General features: G+C 30.9%; 1 protein-coding gene across 2 annotated transcripts in view; it reads left to right on the plus strand.

Moving 5' to 3' along the window:
- Window positions 1-204: 204 nt before the first annotated feature.
- The window catches only part of LOC126769682 (activating transcription factor 3), a 51804-nt gene continuing 27292 nt past the window's right edge, over window positions 205-24716 (plus strand). The window contains exon 1 of one of the 2 annotated variants that reach the window (XM_050488589.1): window positions 205-701. The gene's annotated coding sequence lies outside the window, so the exon portion shown is untranslated. The remainder of the gene's footprint in view (window positions 702-24716) is intronic. The other variant, XM_050488588.1, reaches the window with a different exon arrangement.

The raw sequence follows: 24716 nt of genomic DNA on the forward strand, positions 1-24716 counted from the left end.
CAGTTAATCGCTAATTGAACTGTAGGTAATCCGTCAATGAAGTCTTTACCAATCATAATGAAGTGTAGCGTGATAGTTTCGTTTTCCTATTGGTGGACGATGACGCTATATCTATTTTCGTCGCGAGTGAGAATGCGCGCGCTGAGAAACGTGAACATGTGTGAATCTGTGCACAGCCGATCGATGTGTGCGTGTGTTGTTGAGGCGCGCTCTCTCTGTTTACCGCGCGGTACTGTGGCCGGCGAGCGCCTCGCACTCACGTGTGTATCGCGAAATCGAGTTTTCCGGCGGCTGCCGACCTGCATTAGCAGCCTATGGTGTTTTCCAAAAGTTTATTGGTGCTAATTCGTGCCGGGCGTTAAGATAACATTGCAGGGTCCGTCGGATAGATCGAGCGTGCCTATTTCGGTCCTGCTCATAAAAATTATAGGTGTTTTCGGCGGATGCGATGAATAAATTTTGCAAATCGAGTCTGTGTGTCGAAAAGGTTCGTGAGAGCTATGTTTTGATCGGTCGGCGTGTTGTGGCTGTGCCGGGCGGTGCGGATGCGTTTCGGCTCGCGTTCCTGCTGCCGGTATCAGTGAAATTGCGACAGTGTTGCCAATTCTCGAATCTGAGGGTACTAGATCTCGGAGACGGAATCGGAACTGTTAACAAGGACTTGATCCAGATGCTTCACGCTGTGCCTGGCACATGTTAAGGTAAACGTGATCTTGTATCAGGATACGTGCAAAGTGCATCATTTCGATATTCTTATCACGTTTGTTAGTTTCCTTATTCAGTCGAGAGTTAGCTTATTTCCGCTGAAGCGCAGCGAATCTCGCACGGATTTTATAATTTATGTTAGTTAGCGCTTCATTAGCATGTTACAGAATATTACGTGCGCTTCAAATAAAAAAGAGTATATCCAAATATTTAAATTTAATAAAACGTTCCGAAGTTGACTCGAATAATTTGTTGACCTAAAAAATAATATCTTTCTAATTGATACCTACGATTTTATCTTTTAGTACATGAGTTGATAGCAAATTATACAATTTCCAAATTTTTAAATTATCTTAATCATAGCATATGAGTTAAATGTTAATGTTCATAATTATTCGTTTTCTGACCTTTTTTATTGTATTATAAAAATATAAGTTAAAATACTTTTTTATTTCAAAAATATTTTTACTAATAATGTTGTAAAAGCTGTATTGTACAAAATTAAAAGCTTGTTTCACGTTCTGTGAAGTAATATTTTTATTTAATAGCACACACACACAAAAAAGATAATTACATAATGCGCAATCTAATTTTAATGTATATTTAAAAAAAATGTAAAATAATATATAATATTTCGACTATTTTGAATTTTTTGTGAGATAGTTTCATTATTATAAATTAACAGGAAAGTTAATTTAATAAAAAATTAAGTCATAGATTCATATGTCAGTACATGGCAATTTTTTTTTTATGTAATACATATTTTTGAATATCACGAACATTAATGGTTAGAAATAGTTTTAGTTCACTTATATTTAATTGTTTTTTTTCTTGCATGGAATACCTCTTTGTTTTCTCATATTAAAAAAAAAATAGCATATTAGGCTATGAAAAGTAAAATAGAATATTATGTTTCCAAATCCGTTTTATTATTATTACATTTAAAAAATGGAAGTCGAATTATTTTTTTTATTATATAGAATAGGTAGGCGAGCATATGGGCCGCCTGATGGTAAGTGGTCACCAACGCCCATAGACATTGGCATTGAAAGAAATGTTAACCATCGCTTACATCCCCAATGCGCCACCAACCTTGGGAACTGAGATGTTATGTCCCTTGTGCCTGTAACTACACTGGCTCACTCACCCTTCAAACCGGAACACAACAATACCAAGTACTGCTATCTTTCAGTAGAATATCTGATGAGTGGGTGGTATATACGCAGATGAGTTTGTACAAAGCTCTACCAGTAGTTTGTGTTAAACATAATCTTATAAGAAAATAAATGTTATAACTCTTTTTTTTATATTTATCCGTTTCATTCCACTGGCAATTTTCATATAAATACAATTAATCTAGGTTAGTATTGTACGGATTGTGTAAATTACTTATTAATAGAAGTTTTGGGATTAAACATACATTATGGCAACTAAAAACTTATTAAGAAAATACTTTTGTGTAAGAATATTATTATAAAATTATAGTTACTTGACATTGAAAACGTATTTTACGTAAAGATAATCTTAAATCACTGTCAATCAATCACAATCGTATATTTTTTCAAATCAATCAGTTTGTATAAATATGTTACCTTTTTTACTAACGAGTAATGATGTAATTATCGAATGGTGGTAGAGCTTTGTGCTTTATATATAAAAGGAATATAATAAGATAAACAAAGAATTTTGCTTTTGTGCTGGTCAGGGATAGGAATGGTTTTTAATTTTGGACATGAACGAATTATAAACAAATTTTATCAACATGTCGCTTATTATATATGTCCGGCGGTAATTAATTATAGGGCGCAGCGATCATTTTTTGCTTTAGGTAATTAAAAACGCATATCATTGTAATTTTACAGGTCTCCAACCTTGAGCAACGATTATATGTTAAAAGTTATATAATTCGTTCGCTTATTACTGTTATTTAGATCTATAATAATATATATAAAAACAACTTATGATTCTTCTAAAAAAAATATATACATTTTTTTAATCGAAATAATAATTTTTTTATGACCATGTGACATGTTTTTTTTCTATTCGTTTTAAATATAAGTAGTATATGTATCTTTTAATAGCTAGAAATTGATTTAAAACTATTTGCATATTGCTGAAACAGATAGGAAAATCTCGAAGGGCCCTTGAGTCTTAAACTCCTTGAACAAACTAATGTTCCCGTTAGTCGTTTGAGTGCCACTCGATAATACTAACATTTCACTAATTATATTATATAATTTTATAGTTACATTACCTATAGCAGTAAAGTTTATTTTCAATAAGAAGTCGTTACTAAAATATCAATACTCTGTTTTCGCTCCGTCTCTATCTCTATCGCTTAAAAGGTTTTCACGGTATATGATGCAGTGTCAAAAGGGTAGGGGCGAATATCATAGGCTTATCATTGGGATATCCTTAAATGAATAATAAACGTCCACATTGAATAAAGCAAGGTAATATTATATTTGATATAAAAAATATTTCAGTCTTCGTTTAATTTTTTATTTCAACAAAATCGCACATTTTATTTTGTTTAATGTTATTAAACAGTTACGTTCTCAATTGTTTTTTTTAATTAGTTTAAAAACGATTTTCCTTCGATAATTAATTTTAATTGCTACAAACTGAATTTGTATAACGAAAGTTATGGTAAACTTATACATAGTTGTTATTTTATTTAATATAGTCAATAATTATATATATATATATATATATTTATCATATGCGTAATGCTATTTGTCTTGTTCTGGACACGTTTCATATTGATAACGAGATGTATAACGTAAAGGCAGTGAATTTTTTTATGTAATATATGTTTATCTGATTAGATAACAATTCTTTAATACATATCCTTGTTCATAGCGTGTGATATTCTTGATAATAATTAAACGATAATGCAAGATTTTAACTTTTAATTTGTCACGTTAAAATTACTAGAAATACCTAACTAACATAGATGTTAAAAATATTTAAACCAGTAGTAATATTGTTGAAAGCTGACTTACGGTTTTGCGCTCTTTTGAGCATGTAATGTTTAATAGTTATAGTTTTGTTATAGTAAATGTTACTTATCACTTTTTGACATTTCACGATCATGTTCTGAGATGAGATTCGAGTTTGTTCTTACAGAATAGATCTACAGATGTCGTTTATAAAGAATATATGAAATAGCGATTGAAAACTACTTGAAAGTTAATAATTTTCTAAGCGGCGTCGATACTTCGCTACCCCGATGCATTTTGTTATGCTCGATACACCTTCATTACAGAGTATGATGATAAAAGTTGTAAAGGCACACCGACTCTTTCTAAAAATCACAGAAATAGCAGGAACAGTCGATAAACTAAATATATATATATATATATATATTAATAAAATTAAATAATGAAAGTATCCTATGTTCTATTATTAAAATTCTTTAGAGTCTGTCCAATAGGTCAAATGTTATTGAGTATCTAACATCTAAACAGACACATTTTCGAAGATATTAACAAATGGATATTAAAAAATAGCAACGGACAATATACTAGAAATAAAAAATAATTATTAATATATTTTATTTTCTATTGTGACAGGGCATGGTATATGAGTCAATCCGTCAATAGAACATCCTGAATATTCATTATCAATTGTTATGTAATGAGCATAATATGTTATGACGAATAGGTTAGGCTAAGATAATATATAAAAAATAATTTATGAATATTAAAAAGTATAAGAATTCAAAATTATGTATCAAAATCAATTTAATTCAAGCATTCAAACTTCGTTTTAGTTATTTGTGATTGCATTTTTAATATATTTTCATAAAATATGTTTTGATAAAATCAGATTCGGTCAAAAATATTTTATAAAAATTACTTATGTTATAAGTAATTTTGAGAAATAAGCATTTATTAAATTAAGTTTTTTGAGATAATATATGTACTTTTCCTAAAAAATGCATTTATAATGCGTGTCACAACTGATTATTTATTAGAGATTAGTAAAGGTTTAAAGTTTATAACAAATGAAATTTTAAACATTACACAAAAAGGATTGCCTCAATGTTATTTTTTCTTGGAACAACTACATATTGTAAGCTAATATGAATAACACTTGATATTTCTGCATTTTTCTTAAATAAATATTCTTAAGGTCACTTGCGTAAGAACTTATACCATTTTTGTTACTAGGTAATTATCGACTGTGGTACACTGTTATAAGTTCTTATATTTTTTAGGTTAAAATACTCTTGTCTTATGAAATTTTAATAAGTTTATTAAGTTTGTTGCAGTAGCTTGCAATGATAAAAAAAACAAAGGAATGTCGTATCTAGTTTTTTAGTAGGCTGTCATTAGATAATTATTGAAATAAATTAAGAAAATTATACTTTAAAACTGACATAAAATAATCGATCGTATCTCATAATAACATACAAACTCGATTACGAAATTAAAACTTATCAATATGACCAATATTACACGAACATCTCGAACAAACAATATGATTCTTATGAATGAGTTTTGTCGCCTACGCAATGCCGTTTTTTATAACCGTCCATGGACGGACTGAAATAATTGTTTTAACAGGGCTCCATCTATCAAACGTTCGTTTCACCAAGGTTTAATAAGACCAGATAGACTTTCGAGCATGCGTATGAAATAAACACGAATAATTTTTCTCTTGACATATTGTTAAATGTACTACATAAATAAAAAAAAAACACCATTTATTAATTTTGTTTCCATAGAAATTCGATAGTAAAGCACTGATTAACTTCTAACCATTATACCGCTGTTAGACAATTATGTTTTTATCGATCTACAGCGTAAGTGCAGTTCTCATTTTAAATATTCATTACAAGTATTTCTTTAACATATGTTTTATTATTTAAATGCAAATAAAGTCATCAACACGATAGGATAATACAATGATACACATAAAGTCTATTATTAGATAGAGTACTCTACCATATTTACACGTTTAGAAATAGCAAGTTTGTTTCGAGCTGAAACAGTCTTTGAATATTATGTAACAGCTCATTTATTATAGTAAGTACTGTGAAAATGTGTTTTTGTTCAGACGGAACATTAAAAGTTATTGCAAAGTAACAATAAGAACGTATTCTCAAGTTCTATATTATAATAGCGTTGTGTATATACGTATCCGTGATAAGACGTGGCACACATGCAACGCACAAGGCCTACACACATATGAATTAATGTTAATTAGTACATGTTTGTTTATAACACACCCACACGTACACATATCCGCACACATCTGTAAACACCGCGCATAATGAGCCTTCACATTTAAACTGTTGCTGATTAGAAAATAAACCGTACTTTAGTATGGATTTTTAAAAATGTCACGTCTTTTTAAGATTAGGTACAGAGACTTTAACAATACTATAATGAAAAGAAAATCTTGTGCAGTGTCGAGTTGATATTTAAGTAAAACACGTATTTTTAAATTCAATGTAAATTTAGATATTTCTGTCTATTGCAATAATAATTCTGAAGAAAAATCTGTCTTTGGTTATATAAAACAGAGTTCATTTTGCCATCACACATGCTTTAGGTAAGTGCTAGTACCATCGTGAGAATAAAATGTTCTAACTTTTGTTAGTTTTTTATCGAAATAACACTTAATCACTTCCTACTGCTCAAAGGGCGGAAGTCATGCGTTTACAGAAATAATAAATTAACGCCACTGTTTCAATACAATTCGTTAGATGCCCTTGCGTAGAGGTCAATTTTCAATTTTAGTAAGGTATTACAACACGTATCAAAATTAACAAATCCAACATTGTTTGTTTTTGTAGGCATTCTGTAACTCTCGAGAGGTTGTCTGACAAACTCAAGTGGGCATCGGTTGTCATCTATAAATTAAAATACCTATTGCTCAATGATATATCGTTGTATTTATTTATTTGTGATATGTACTAATCGCTTCGATTTTTAAGGTCAATTTAACGTTAGATAATATTTGGATATTCATATATAATTATTTAAATATTTAGATAATGGTTGAAATGTCTGTCTCGAATTTATAATATTAAGTATAGTTGATACATTGAGGGACAACACACTAGACTAGTCTCCTATAGATTGTCCCAGAAAGTGTTAATATGACAATTGTCAAAATCCTACGATCAATTATAGCGTTTTTTATAAATCTTGAGAGCGATCTCGGGTCACTTTCGGTGTCACGTTCATGTTCACTCGGGGTAATTGAAAGTTATTTTTGTATGCACCCAGTTACACACAATCCTCAACCAGAATAATTGCCTTGTTATGCCCTGCAACAAATAATTTGAGGTTCGAATAATTTAATTTCAAATGTGGAATAACAAAATGTTAGAATTTTCAAATTGTGGATGTTAAAACTCCTGTAATAAAGTGTGATATATTTATATGTGTATAGATTGTCCTTGTAATTATAATACCTACGATTAAATTATAACATAAGATTAAAAAATATTACATAAATATATTTTTTGAATTGAGATCTTGAAAGATTTGACGTAACTTCAGTTCTCTACTTTGAAAGTGTTATAATTGACTTAACTATATTTTCTTATCTTTTGCCGTACGAAGATTTTATCTTATAAATATATTCGCAATTCCTAATTTAAGTAAAGATAATTGTATGTATTCTCTGCCTTGTCCCCGCCCCGATAGATCGTTCATAAATGATATATACGACAACTAATCGGAACATAAATAAAGATTAATATGCAAAAGATGAATGAAACGCAAAAACTCAAGACCATCTTGATAAGAAAACGCCGAACGTCACATAAGTTATTATTTGAGTAGTTACATTTTGTTGAATGTAATTGCTGCCAAAAATTAATAGAACAATACTAAATGTGTGTTAATAATGGCAGTTGAAGGTCCTTTTCGAATTACACAGGCAATTTACGGAACAGTTCCAGAATATTCTAGCTCGAGTTTATGAGTTCGTACTAAAAATATCTAGAATTTGTCCCGAGTAATATTTTATTGCTATATCACATTTCCGTCTATATATTAGATAAATAGAAATAAAACTGAATATATAGCACTATTAACATACGATAAAGATAATTAGACAATTGTTCATATAGTTGCTACATCATTTTTCGTTCCTTTTTTGTTTCAAATTTTATGTCTTTGATGTAGAAAATCTACTATATATTATTTATATTATATTTTATCTCTAAGACTATTATTTAAGCATAACAAGAATTACTATGTTTTTATTTTTTGAGTTTATCATTGAATAATTACTCTTCGAATATATATTTATGGTTAATATTCAAGAAAGAATCAACACTGATAAATCTTATTTGTGATTCATCTTGAGTGCGTGGCGTGAATTGAATATTTAGATATAATAACCTACATCCTGGTAGGAAATGAAATAATCTATTTCTTATACATACATATATTTATATTGCAATTCAAAATTAATACTCGTTATTGCATTCATTGAAATTTTAATAATACTAGCCGGAGCTTGTGGTTATACCCGTGGTCAATTCGAATTGTAAATCCATGAGTACATAACATAGAAAAACGTTGTTTTTTAACAATCTGTAAATATCTCACTGCCGAAAGAAATGGGATGGTTTCGGACCTCATTCCACCGAGCTGCTTCAATGCTAGTTGTTGGAGACCGGGCATTGCTTCAACGTATGAAGGTCAATATTTTCTATCTCCACCAACAACGAGATGAATTATAATACTAATTAAGCATATGAAAGTGAATGTTGTTTGCTCGTACCAGCAAATTTTTTTTCACATGTTCTCGTTACTGGACCATGACCCAACCAAATTCCTGTCATCAACAAAATACTACTGCCATTTGCCACATTCCTTGACGTTTATAGTTACTCTGTTGCTTAGCTAACATTTACCTAATTTACGGGCTACCTAAAGCCAATAATTTTTAACTGAAACTTGTAATTTCGGATATTAACGCGTAAGTTTTAATAGGAATTACAAAAAGCTTTGTAAGTAGAGATTAATTAACATAAATTAATAATAATAAATACTCCATTGTAATTATGAACTATTTGTTAAATTTTACATTGTACGCTATTTTGTAATTATTGCGAAATATTTACATAACGTCCGTACTAAGACTGTAATTTACAATGATATACAAAAGAAACGTCGAATGCCTAAATTTCACCACATTATATCTCGTCCTTCATTTATCAAGCATTATATACAAGAGGAAACGATTATTTATTGCGTTTATCGTAATCTTAATAAGCCCCTTGGAGATTATTTTTTATCTCGGAAAATTTGCACTTGCAAATGGCCGAGGCGTCTTTGCCTGACCTGAGTGGGTTCTCAAATATTGGTTCAACGTCTAAAGTAAACAACTTTATCCGAGCCCGTTTACTTCGCTCTATATGGACAGTTTGCCAGCTGTTTTATCTGTATGTGGGACAGGCGTTTTTATATCCTTTATTAATTTAGATAAAAGTCAATGAGAACTAAAGTATCGATTGAAATTTTGTATATACTATGACACTATGAAGTATAACAAATAATGTTTATATTCATTTAGGTTATTCTCATTGGGAATAAAAAAATATATATTTATGTTTTTTATCAGTGGTATGATAATAGTATAGTTTCTAAGTTATTAAATGTCGCATTTTGTTTAATTATTATTAGGTACTATCATTGCAACTTCCAGTAAATTATAAATACGTTTAACATACAATGAAACCATAAATTATGGCAAATAAATCGTATACAAATATTGACAAACTGCCTGAATGCTTAAGCGTTTAAGCTGCTACTGCTCTTCACTCTTATTCCGTTCTTTGTTTGAAAATGTGACAAGCTATATTTGTATCCTGTATTTGTACCCTACAAATTATTTATTATTTCCCATATCAGTCCTCACTGTAATGTAAAAAGTACGTATAATAATAAATATTTAACACACACACACACACATACACATTATAAAGGAAAAAGAAAAAGCTAAAGTCACCATTTACTTGCAATTATAAGTTTAATCACCTAGCAATGATCTTTTCCAAACGACCCCATAGTTAGAATTTTAAAAACCATATCGGGTTATCGGAGTAATTATAATAAATTATAAAAGCATGTAACATTAAATAATATTTCACTGATACTATATATTTAGAAATTTAAAAAGTAATTCAAATTTTATAATCGACTAACCGTTGACCCAATAACCACTGTAATCAGGTTACGGGTCGGGCCCGGAATGCGATCTATTGACGCCTCCATTGTGCCATTAGCCTTGCCAGCTATTTAGGAGATTCATTCCGTCTCATCTGTTTGATTGAAGCTGAAATCCTTTTTATGATAATATTGCAATAAGGCATTTTCTATTTGTTATTTTTTTTTAATATGATTAGTTTATCTAAATAGAATCGTACTTATTCGTACGTACGTAGCTACGTACAATTTAGAATTATTTAAAAGCCTCTGATATATTAATAGAAAATTTGTTAGCCAAGTGATTAAATCACCTCTCCACAGATAATAAAGTAAGGAAGGTTATTAGATTAAGGAGCTTACATCTACCTACGGAAATTGGCAACGGTATAGATCGGATCAGATTTGGCATTGGCAGATTTGACAACGATTTGTAAGTTCCTTACAAATCGTTGCCAAATCTGACACCGTAGATGTCATGTCTTATAATTACTAATTTTCTCACTTTTCGTCAATAAATAAATAATACAATTTGATAGCGTGACGATATAAGCGTAAAAGTACATTGAAATAGATCAACAAAAGGTCAGACTAACCTTTTCGCTGTAAATTATCTCTGACAGAAAGAAATTGTTCTATTTTTAAACATTTACATTATTTGTTTTACCTATGTCTCATTTAGAAAATATGTATCTCTACATGGACACATGCAACATACATGGGGACCGCGCATTTTAATATAAGCTTGGTATTATAATTGCTGTCATTATTTATATACATTAAGTTTTATATTATCGTCCTAGATTATAGACGTCGATTCGAAGCTGCTGTTTTTATAAAATATATTACAATAATCATTAAAATTATTATTTTTATGTTTTTAATATAATGTCACTTAATCTACATATAACAAACTAAATATTTCTTGAGGAGTAAATATAAGTGTAATTGTGTTTATATATTTATTATTGATAGATATTAAACAAATATATATGAAATAATACTTAGCTTATAATTAAATAGATTTTATATCAACTTCTAATGCAGTTACTTCAAGGTTACAAATACTGAATTAGTTTTATTTAACTATTAATAACTTTGAATGCAAAACGAATAAAATTACAATAAGACGAAATAAGAACAGTAAAATAAAATCGTATCGTTGAAGTTAACTACGAACGTGGGTTGTACATGAAATTATAAACATTAAGTTTGTACAAATACACAGATAGCAATCTTAATTACACCGAGAACTGCAACTGTCAAACATCGACTCGCATTTTATAAACATGGACACAATTTACGAAACAATGTACCGTATTACCGGTTATCTATACTTTAATGAGCTTTTAAAACAAAAATTAAACAAATAGTTTTACAGATAGCCTTTCTGGAAATGTGACCATTACCTACTCATAACATTAATGTAAGAAACAGACAGAAACTTATTACTTACTACTCCTGTTACTTCACTGCATATAGGATCTCAGAAAACGACCAATCTGCCTGTTACTAAATTTAAAGGAACGTTTGTGTGCTATAGATTAATATACAATGCCCGAGTTAATGAATGAAAGACTAAGGAAATTAAACGAGTCCTGGCTATTTCTTCGAATATTACAAATTTAATTTAATTTATAAATTTTGCCAAATAAAGCTCGTTCGATTTCTTCGTCAGTTCTTTTCAGGCCTGAGTTATTACTTTTCCGGACTTGTGGATCTTGTATCTTACAAGATACAACGATTAATGCTACAGTATTACTAGGTATGTCCTGTCCATTTCGGACGTTATTGAAATATATCCAATTTTATTCCAGGACACACACGTATGTAGAGTACGTTCAGCAATTGTGTCGAGAATAAGGTACAACTATCAAAGCATACAAACATTCGCATTTATAATATAAGTAACACAATGTCAACGTAGTCGAACAGAAAATTGTCGGTGAACATTGGCGCCAAAGAAAGACAATAGTTAATAGATTGGCGGAGAAATTGGTTTACTCAAGTACCAATTGTGTGATTACATTACATTACATTATATATATATATACATTACATTACATTATATATATATAAAGTAATGTAATCACACATATATATAATCAATATATATATATATTACCTGAATTCTTCTACATTCTAGGAAGACACTTCATATGTAATTATATAAAGGAAACTCAAGAATAACATAAAAAGCAATCTTGAGTGTAATTTTATAAGTCACTTAAGCATAAACATAACTGAAATAATGCGTTTATTAAATACAATCAATGTTCTATAAACGTTTTTATTATCTGTATCATAATATAAAATAAGTACCTAAACAATATATTTGATCAATTGATGTGATTGCATTACTCATAAAAATCTATGTGACCCCGACTTACAATTTGGGAGCAGCTAAATCTGCTAACGAATCTCAAGGCCTTAAATCTGTGAATTAGTGCACTCAGGCAAGTGAGGCGGCCGATAGCGCATTCTTGATTGTGATAAAAACAACCTCCATGTATCAGATCATTAATTCCTTAATTATCTCGCCGTCCTACATCAAACGAGCCGACGCGACAGTAAAGTACAGATTCTAGAGAATGTAGATAATGATGCTGCAAATTATACGTTGGTCGTAATTCAAGACCCATTTAAAATATGAGTTAAGTCTATGGCTACAATTTTTTTATATAGAAAACACATACACATTATATATATGCATGCAACAAGAATATATATATGTAACAAGAATATTGATTTTACGTATTAAGCTTTTCGGTTTTTAACAATTGTTTTAAAAATTGTAGTCGATTTTTTACAGCATTATATATATAGCGTCATCTAAAATATTATTTCACTTAGTAAATGGCTTTAATGGATATAGATAGTTATATACATACTTAGATCATTGATAGCTTTTTTTAATTAAGTACATAAAAATGTTCTTTTATTGCCTAGATAAATATCTTTTAAGGCACATAGTTACTTAAAAACCCGCTTTGACATTTATGTCAAACAAAATATCTAACAAAACTGTATTTTAATAGGCTATAAATGTATGTACACCTGTAAAAGAATTTTTTTATCCTTGTAAGTGAGTTATTTCTAAAACATAGTCAGTTTTTGTGTATTTTGTCAATAATGCATTCATATTGTATGATTTTTATTATTATCGCAAACATTGTACAAAACTTACATATACTCGGAGACACGCATTAACCTCATAACGGAGCTAGAGTGCAGGAGGTCATCCGAACGCTACTCAATAACAATTTGTCGGTATCGCACTGCATGTACGATAAATGCGGTCTGTTTGAAGACATATTTCTTTATAATATTGCTGTTGTCTATTACTAACTATTGATTTTTTGAAAGATAAGCTTTATTCTATTTCGCTCCGTCGTTAAAAAGAAACACCGAGTTTCCTTCGCTTATTAATTTCGAATATATATGTTTTTTTTTCTAATTGTGGGTAGTTTTATCTTAAAGGTAATACTTAATTAATTATTAAATAAAAATATTTTGCAAATGTCTTCTCTGTTATGAGTTTAATTAACTAATACAAATTAATAGACAACATGCCCATTATATTACGTACTTCTATTAGAAAAAAAAAACCTCTTTTCAGTTTGTTTTAAAAAAAGAACTCTCAAACTCAAGTTAATAAATAATATACTGACAAAATTTTAACATTATGAGCTTTAATTTTGTTAAAATTCTGTAGTAAATGGTTGAACTTATCTGGTTCTTACCTTAAAAAAATTACAGATACAGCTATGATTAATGTGTTTAAGTTAATCTTACTTTTATACGCATTTTTTTAAATACGTGTAAAATGGAATATAAGTTTACTGGCTGGACCATCACCTCGCCGAATTAGAAGTAGAGTTAAGTCATATAAACTGGCATATACTGGGGTTATCTGAAGTCCGAAGACAGGGGGAGGACACGATAACTCTAGAGTCCGGTAACTTACTCTACTTCCGCGAAGGTGATAACCTCTCCCAGGGTGGTGTCGGTTTTCTAGTCAAAAAGGATCTCATTAGCAGCATTGTGGAAATCAGTAGTGTGTCGAACCGGGTAGCGTACCTTGTCCTAAAACTTTCCGACAGGTACTCCCTGAAGGTTGTACAGGTATATGCGCCAACTTCGACATACTCTGATGATGTGGTCGAAGCGATGTACGAGGACATCGCAAAGGCCCTCAACGACACCTCGAGGGCCCACTACAATGTTGTTATGGGAGACTTTAATGCTAAAGTGGGAGTACAAGATAGCGGTGAATCGAAAGTCGGACCTTACGGCTTGGGCTGCAGAAATCACAGGGGGCAAATGCTGGTAAACTTTCTCGAAGCGCAGGGGCTTTTTTTGATGAATTCTTTCTTTCAAAAGAAGCCTCAGAGGAGGTGGACCTGGCGAAGCCCCGATAACGTGACAAGGAACGAGATAGACTTTATCATTTCGAATAAAAGGCACATATTTAGAGATGTTTCAGTGATCAACAGGTTTAATACCGGAAGTGATCACCGCTTGGTTCGAGGCACTCTAAATATCAACTTAAAAGCCGAAAGATCGAGAATGATGAGGTCTACTCTCCGACCTACCATGCTCCAAGCTGCTCAAGGCTCCGAAAAGTTCCAAATGGAACTTCAAAATCAATTCACCGCGTTGGAAACCATAAGCAGCATTGATGAGAGAACCGACACGCTGGTCAAAATACTGCAAAACACATCCCGCAAGTGTTTTCCGCCACAGAGAAGAGACAACGCACCAAAACTCTCTGCTGAGACACTCGAGCTCATGAGAAAACGACGAGAACTACCATCGTTTTTGTCAGATAAGGCCTTAAACCGAACAATAAAAACGCTGACGCGACGCGATCTCCGACGCTCCAATACCCGTGCCATCAAGGCTGCGATTGAGCAAAATCGGGGATCGAAAGTGTTCGCTCGCAAGTTTGAGAGGCCGCGTCTGACAAAACTTAAAACTGAAAATGGTGGGGTCGTTACCTCTAGGCCTGAGATTATCGGAGAAGTAGAGAGGTTTTATGGGCAGTTGTTCTCTTCAAGATCGGATAAACCCGTGGGAATCAGTATTGATGACCAGCGCGCCCCTCTTATGCGCCATTACTCCGAGGAGCTCCCGGTCGTTGACCAAGGAGAGATTAGGGCGGCTCTAGAACAGCTTAAAAACAACAAAGCTCCGGGAGATGACGGAATCACAACAGAGTTGCTTAAGGCAGGCGGGACTCCGGTCCTGAAAGAGCTAGCAAGCCTCTTTAATTCCGTCATCCAACATGGCAAGACCCCGGAAACGTGGAGCGGGAGTGAGGTGGTACTGTTTTTCAAGAAAGGTGATAAAACCCTCTTGAAAAACTACAGACCAATCTCCCTCCTGAGTCACGTGTATAAGCTGTTCTCAAGAGTCGTCACGAACCGTCTCGCCAGACGACTTGACGAGTTCCAGCCCCCAGAGCAAGCCGGCTTTCGATCAGGCTACAGCACCGTGGACCACATCCATACTGTTCGGCAGATTGTGCAGAAGACCGAAGAGTACAATCAGCCGCTGTGTATGGCATTTGTGGACTACGAGAAAGCCTTCGACTCCATCGAAACCTGGGCAGTGCTCGACTCATTGCAGAGATGTCATATCGATTGGAGATATATCGAGGTACTGAGATGTCTGTACAACGCCGCTACAATGACTGTCCACATCCAGGACTGTAAGACGAAGGCGATCCAACTGCGCAGAGGGGTGAGACAGGGGGATGTAATATCCCCGAAACTGTTCACCAACGCGTTGGAAGACGTTTTCAAAACGCTGGATTGGACTAGGTATGGAGTCAATGTAAACGGCGAGTACATCTCACACCTTCGATTTGCCGACGATATCGTCATCATAGCAGAGTCGCTGGAACAACTCACCGAAATGCTGCGTAGCCTAGGCGAGTCTTCCCGGTGTGTCGGTCTCGGTATGAACTTGGACAAGACCAAGGTCATGTTCAATAGGCATGTCGTGCCGGGACCGATATACGTCGAGGGGAAACCTCTCGAAGTTGTTAGTGAATATACCTACCTAGGACAGATAATACAAGTCGGTAGGAACAACTTCGAGCCGAGGAAGCCGATCGAAGAATTCGCTTGGGATGGGCAGCATTTGGTAACCTTCGTCAAGTCCTCAAGTCGTCTATACCGCAATGTTTGAAGACGAAAGTCTTCAACCAATGCGTCTTACCTGCCCTGACATACGGTGCCGAAACGTGGACACTAACTGCGGGACTAGTCCACAAATTCAAAGTCGCTCAGCGTGCTATGGAGCGAGCTATGCTCGGAGTATCTTTGAAGGATAAGATCAGAAATGAGATTATCCGGAAAAGAAACGGAGTCACCGACATAGCTTGCAAAATTAGCAGGCTGAAGTGGCAGTGGGCTGGTCACGTATGTCGTAGGACCGATGGCCGTTGGAGCAGACGAGTCCTAGAGTGGAGACCGCGAATCGGCAAGCGCAGCGCAGGGCGCCCTCCAGCCAGGTGGACCGACGACCTTAAGAAGGTGGCGGGCACCAACTGGATGCGGAAGGCGGAGGACAGGGAGCTTTGGCGCACCTTGGGAGAGGCCTATGTTCAGCAGTGGACAACGATTGGCTGTTGATTGATTGTGATTGAAATTACAATCGAATTACTTCGCCCTAACTTCATTTGATCAATATACTTACTTTTTAAAATTCGAAAGGAGAACTTAAACACTAACATTACAGCTAGTTTTATGCTCAAATGACGAAATATACAAAAAATGTCGGTGTAATGAAACCGTTTATCCGATCCAAGGAGCCATTTATAAAATAAAATTGCTAATAAATTAGGAATATTCCTCATAAAAATTTGGTTATTGCCGACCTAACCTCCATCTTGCAGGTGTGGCGTTCACGAACGTTCAAAAATCATTTAAATGTTTTCTAATACCGCAATTAGCGTTCGAAAATTGTTTTATGAATTCATTAGCTTTTTAACTAAGTATTTTTTAGTAAAAATAAAAGTTTTTAGATGTTTGAGTTAAACGGTTGTTAACAGATTAAGAAATTAAATACTCCTATTTGTATACTCCTTTTGAATATCTATGCGTATTCGCAGTACATTTAAGATGCCATTTTATTATAATATATACTAAATTATAATATTCTATATAAATGTATCAACATTTATAATTGCATAATTATAGACATAAACACCTACATATATAATAAAGTATTGTTTAAATATATTAAATAAAAAATAGAATCAATATGACCGTAATTTAAATATTTTTGTAATTCAGTTTATTTCCATTACAAATACGTACCTACTTGTACATATGAGGATTTATCGATAAACAACCTGTCAAGTAATAATATAAGCGCTTAAAGTTAAATATATATTTAAACTAGGTAATGCTTCATTTTACACATGTACAAAATACAATGTTTTAAAAAGCTTAACCACTAAATATATCATAGTATATTTAAAATTAATTAGTGTATAAATATTGCTGTATTATTACTGTATTACTTGGTCAACGGTACTCAGAATGCAAGCATAATAATTTTTCCTTTGAATTGCAATTCCTATTGTATGAGCGAACAAGTCTTCCTGGCACCAGTTGACGCAATAAGACCCTCAGATTAATATTTCATTTGATTATTGATCCCTTAACTAAACTATTTTCTTTTTAGTTTTCAATTTATTTTGTAAAACGGTCGAGACAGAACTTATTATATCAATCATCAAAATATTTGAGTATTTTATTCAATAACCAAACACGTGCAATTTAACCGTTCCTTATTCATTAAGACAAAATCCAACATTATTCAATTCGGAAATTATTATAAAACTACTTTATACAATCGAAAAACGGTTAAACAACAAATATATAACAATAATATATTATTTTTAATACAATAAAAAATCTACGCACAGTAAATAAATATATTATCAAATTAAAATACTATGTTTTTTAACTTATCTATTTAATTAGAAAATTATAGATGGATTATCACTATGGTCACCATAAAATGAAAAATAAATATGTTAATTTTATAACATTAATTATGTTTCAAGGTTATTTATGCGTTGTCCGTTTTACGATGTTTTGAAGGCAAAGGCATTTATGATGCACATATATTACTTGAAATTAATTGTAAACAAATTATTATTTATCATTTTTCGTCCGTATAATCCGAATAATTGAAATTCAACGGGAAAATGTCATGATTTGTAAGTAGGTAATAATTTTTTTATCTTTATTTCAAATGTAAAATATAATAATTTAATAATAGAGATTAGAGATAGCCTTTTAATAATATAAAATAACAGAATTTTGTACAAGCTGATTAACATTTTCTCAACCTTGTAATGTTTATGATAATATTTTTTTTATTTGCCCGCTAGTTAAAATACTTAATAAGAAATACAGTACGTAACGATTGTTTTTAAGGTATAAAATCCAACCCACATATAATTGCAGAATATAATAATCAGCAAAACATTATCACTTCGCCATTTTTGAGGCTTTTTTTAAATTTCATCTTTACTTACTTACTTTCTAAGCCTATTGGCTTAAAATAGCGAGATAATAAAATAAACACTTTTTGTTTCCTATTTTTCGATTTATATGTTTAATTTAATAAAGAAATGTAGAGTTGTCAATCTATATATCGATTTTAAGCCGAAGCTTTGCGCGCTCTAACTTTCATTTAACCAAATGATTCTAGTAATTATTTAATTTCATATAGTTTTTTTTAAAGTATTTCTTCTTGGTTAAGTTCAAGGTATTGTATCTATCATACAGCCACGTATTTTGACAGGAAGGTATAGATTAGTAAAAAAAATATCGCGAGACTGCGGTATAAAACTGAAATAGCCAGGCCTTGAGCTATTATTTAATTTTAATGTGTATTGGGTGTGAACATTTTGGTACACATGTGTGCACATGACGTGCACTAAGCGTACAAAAATATTACCTTCACGAAATTACGTCAATGTTTACAATAAAAGTGTATTATCTCTTACAGACAATGATTGAACTTAAAAAATCGTCAAGTCGCTTGAAAATTAATGTCGATTTTTTTTTATATTTCATCGATTTTATAATAAAGGTAAAATTTCAAAAAAGATTAAGTGTAAAAGTGTATGCCAGATAGATTCTACTTTTTTTTATTATTTCGATTTTCACGATTCAATTATAAGTAAGTAGGCGTTACGATTTAATGTATAGTTCTCGAACGCGATAGAATAGTAAATTTCCCAAGGTTTAAGTAATTCGGTTTAAATATAGTCTTGCTACATATCAAAATCAAAGTTCATTTAAAAACATGTTTTATACATTCTGTTAAAACAGTCAACTATAAGAAGATGTACACACATATTATCTAACAGAACTTGGCACATATCCAGGTTGATCGAAGCAAAATGTTTTATGAAAAAACGCCCGCCCACGCTTGTCATATAACGCCGTATTGATCGTTTATCAAAATTGAATAATATGAATAAATATTATTTATGATAGGAAATGAAAAAACATGGCTTTAGTTTGATGTAACTTCCTTTCGTAATATATTTGATAGCTCATTATAGTTTTATTACTTATGAGAAATATTTTGTAATGTCGTTAATACGTTCTTTTGAATAAATTTCACTCCCAATACGACTGTATAAAGTTCATTTTACTTTAAATATGTTTAGCATTACATCTGTTTCATAATTTTTTTATTCATACTGAAAAAATATGTGTACTCGGTATTTAAACGTTTATAAAAAATTATCAATATCTATATCTATTTTACGTATATATTTAAGCAGAGGAAGCAGTAAAATGTTCGACAGGTAGTTCCGCACGATTTGAATGTTGGCAAAACTCCAACAGTTTAAGGTGTGAAATAGTAAACTTCATATACCTCTATGCATTTGACTTGAGGAAGCGAAATTAGCCTTGTGTTTCACTGCAAGGCGATAATTCTTTCTCATTTCATTTATTTAGCACAGTTTAAATCATAAATAATTATGTTTATATTGCATTTAAAATCTTGTAACAAATAAATGTTTTTAAAGGACATACAATTACTTAATAACGCACTAGTTCTTCTTTTAAGGTTTTTCTTTTAAGTAAAACTCTCAGTGATGTTTATCAGTGGGAGTTGATAAGTTAGCAGTAATTCCTGACCTCAGAAAATTCATAAAGCTGTTGGTATTGCTTCGATATCTATTCGATCGTATCGGTATTCCTGTTAGAGGGAATAGATGTAGATACATGTCATTATAATATTATGATTATTAATCTGTGCAGTTGGCCAGTATCGATTCACAGTAAAATCGGGAAGGACATCATAATCATCTTAAAGAGTAAAAAGAGTGCAAATTATTAACTTGCTGGGTGGAAGGTGCAATTTTTTTTAAATTATAAAACAAGTCAGTCTAATAAGTAAAATATTTTTTTAATATAATCTTTATAAAAAATAAAAATATGTATAAGAATTCGATAAATCTTTTGTATCCGTGTTTTAATTACTCAAGTATGAATTCGTTTGTTCTACGGCTTTAACCTTCCTAGTCTTTATTCGCACTATTCATTAACGATTCAATGGATATTAATTAATCAACTCATTCAATGAATGGACGGCTTTTGCTATTTAATTTTAATCTGTGAAGTGAAGCTTGATGAAATTAAAATTGCTAAATTTATGAGTTATTTAACGAAACCACCTTCCTGGATAAAAATCATAAAATAATAAATTCATGTTTAAATTTATTTTCATACGAAGAATGTACAGAAATTATATATATCAATATTTTTATATTGTGTCAACTTATGGTTTTTAACTACTATTAGTCAACTGTCGTATTATGAATGGAATATTAGGTGTAAAATAACAAAGAAAAATGACGGATGGTTTCCCCATGTCGTTTAAAAAAACACATCGCGGGCGGTGTGCCAGTAAAATTAGGTCGATTCGCCGGTCTCGTAATTTGTGCATTTCTTGGTGATAATCTGAAAATATAAAGTAAAATCGAACTAATACAATCTCTTTAATTTATTTTATTAGTTTATTTAATGAAAGGCAACTTCAGCTTTGTTTATTTGTGACAGTAAAAAAATACTTGTAAAAATATCAATAATTTGCCTTTAAATTTGACGAGAGATAGCAGTTCTTTCACTATGTTGTGTAATGTTCTTCAAAATATATTAGCGATATTATTTTGCCAACATATTTATACCTACCATTTTGATTTAATAAATAACAAATTAACTGATTTTAAGAGCCATTACAGATGTTAAACTTCTAAAACAAAGTCTATCTAAAAAGACATTTCTTGGCAGAATAATGTATTGTATTCATAATTGAATCTTCCTATTATTCCAATCGCATATCTGTTAACGTGATTTATTTTGTTCGAGACATCCATTAGCGAGTATATTGTTCGTGTTTGGTAATACTTTAGGCCCACGGGCGATGTATCAGGCTCGAAAAATACGAATATGTTTCATTCATTCAAAGTTATTATAAGTTTACTTTTATTAATTTCCTGAATCGTTTTCTAGCCAAAATATAGTCGTTCAAAATATGGTAGAATTTCAGTTAATACTAGATTAAAAAGTGAGTAATGGGACTTATGGAAATTCAAACACAACAGAGTATACATGTAATAAGTGAAAAATTAAAGATTTAAATTGCACAAACGTAGTTGTCATAATGTGCTTAGAAATCACTATTGTGTATAAGGAAGTGTTTTATTGCTAAACATTTATTCCAGACAATCAAACGCATATTTGCTTGGATTTTATCTTAAAATTTAATGAGACCATCGTTGGTATTAAATAAAAAATAATTAAATCGGTCCACATCCTGCGAAGATATAGAATAACAACATCGTTTAGATTAGAGTATGTTATAAAAATTAAATACGCTATTAAAGAGATTACAGATTATAGAAACAATGTACTTTAAGCTTAATGTACGCTTAAATTTAAGTAAAGAAAAGTATATAATATTTCTGTAGTATTACCAAACTGTTATTACCTAAATAACAACAATAAAAACAACATAACTTGTAACAAACTCATCGCTTTTTACTTATTAATAAGCGTTTAAATTTTATTTAAACAAAAGCTAGTATTGTGCTACATGGACTTACATAATAAGTATTTTGACAGCGACCCAGAATATATCAGTGTTGTTTGATAAATGGAGTGAGAGAGGGGAATGCCCTGACGAATCATTAATTTTTGTGTTATTATAACATATATATGCAGCTGTGTGTTTGTTTAGACTATAACAGTGATCAAATTACAATGTCACATTGTATACAAAGCGTACATTATATGGAATTTGAAGCGTCAGCGTCGGAAAAATCGTTCTCATATTTCAATGTGATTTATCGATGACGATTAATAAAACAAACGACAGGTGTTAATTAAATTTAAAGGTGTATCATCGATTTCCTATTAAATTAATATTATATTAATTAACATATTTTATTCGATAACGCAAAAAATATCATTCAAATTTTTAATATAGCATTATAAACGAGTATAATACTTTACAATAAGCATCACATCATATAAGTTTTTATATAAATCAAGCCGGACTAAATTCAGTCATAGATATTTTAAAAGGTACAAAATTTAACAAAGGGTAATTATAAAACGTAATTTTAAAGTCGAAATTTAAATCCTTTGCATATTAAAATATCGCAGCAGCAGTTGGTAAATCTACGCCAAAAATATCAAACAATATGAGAAAATAAATGTAAGGGCTATTTCAATGAGCGAAATGTTTTGAAACTATATAAATTATTCGCAGCGTATGTTTATTTTGAATGTCATATTCTATTCTTCATTGGAACCCTTTGTTCTAGTTGTCATTGTGTACAGAAAACGTTCCGTCTTATTAAAGAATTATGTTTATTTTTATGTTTTATAATATTGTTAGCCTATTTATTACATTCGGCTTTATTTTAGTGAATTATAAATAAACATACATATACAAATGTATAGCTACGGGCATCATATTATCTTAGTTCGCGATGCATTGACGGTGTAAGCAATGTTTTATAGTTTACCCTTAGGTGACGCATTTGCTCGTCTACCTTCGTGACACAAATATCCCTCTTTTGTTAATTTTCAGAACTTACTAAAAATTGTCAAAAAATATTGTATTAAATATCAGTTTATCCGTATCTAGTATTATATATTATTCGGTTAGTACTGATAAATTATAACTTTTTATTATTATGTGGAGTTTGATTTTATTATTATTTTAAGTAGAGATTTCAATTTGTTTTAGATGTTAAAAGCTTATTATTTTTTTAACACTAATTTATTCATATTTATTATGTTTAAGGCAGTACCACTTATATTATTTAATTGATAAGTTCTTACTTTCGGATGTTAACAGCTGTTTTATTTTTCTTAGCTGAAGTGTAATAAGGTGTTTACAGTAATTTATTTTCAGCAAGTTGTGTCTGCTTTTAAATGATTTTGCATTACTCTGTACAAGTTTTAATTTTATATTATTTGTTATTTTAGTCTTTACTTGCCAAAAAAAATAATTAAGAGTTTAAAAATATATTTAGAACCTCAACTCGATTTGAAATCTATCTACTTATTATTACTAACTCAATTTTCAATACAATTTATTACGACTCGTATTTTCTAGCGTAAACAACACTTATTTTGATGTATTGCAATTCAAGTATACAATGACGATATGCGAAAATACATATATCTTTGTATCCTGTCGATATATCATAAGATCTAGGTCAGATCGGACCTTACCTGCTTCGAATGTTTATGAATAAATGGATGAGACCTTGTGTATGGCTGTCTTTTAGGATATAAGTCCCCATTTAAATCCTTTTAACTGTTTCTCACAAGCTTTCGTTCTTTTATTTCAGCGATTTGTATCTTTGTACAAATATTTAGGTCATGTTTAATGAAATGTATTTATTCGTAAATTGTTTTTTTTTTCAAATAAGTATCAAAACGCAAGGTGGATATTTAACGTTTTGTGTTGTTGCATAATCTTGATCGCGAAAACATTGTTTTTATTATCATGTCCTAATTACATAATAAGTATATGAAAATAGTTTAATAGAAAACTGGATGTTTTTAATCTACACCTGTCTCGTGGGTTGAATTTATATATTGTCGATGAAAATAACATCTTTGTTAGTTATTTTCAATCTGTAATCAAAGACTTAACGCTCGAGGTCGTCATCTATGGAACAGATGTGATCAAAGCAGTAAAGAAATTTTTTTTTATTTATCTGTGATATTTGAGCAGGAACATTTGTCGCTAATGCTTTATTACTGTACGACTATTTCTTAATATTGGGTTATGTGTTTTTACCTACGATTAGGAAAGTCAAGAATTGTTTACAATATTTTTGTATTACATTTTTGTAAGTGCGTTTCGTTTTACGATTGTCAACGAAGTGAAAGAAATAATTGATTATTGTTTAAAACACCATACTCACAATATTGACTTTAACGAAAAAAAAAAATATCTGTCACAATTAATAAATTTAATAATTTCAACGAATAATCTTGTTCTGAGATTGTAGCATATATTTACTAATCGGATTCGACTCGTATTTGTCATATTTTTATAGAAAGCTTTATAACAGTTACAAAGTCTCTTTAAGACTTTTATAAAAAATTAATACGTGAATTATTATTATTTTTTCTTATATGTTAAAACATTACGATTCGACAGGCAAGACTTGTCATTCTTTTCAACTTTAAAGAAAAATTTATTTACGATATAAAATATACTCAAAGTATAATAAATATAAGGAAGATGGATATTAAA

The sequence above is a fragment of the Nymphalis io genome, chromosome 7, assembly GCF_905147045.1.
Source record: "Nymphalis io chromosome 7, ilAglIoxx1.1, whole genome shotgun sequence".
Classification (NCBI taxonomy): Eukaryota; Metazoa; Arthropoda; class Insecta; order Lepidoptera; family Nymphalidae; genus Nymphalis; species Nymphalis io.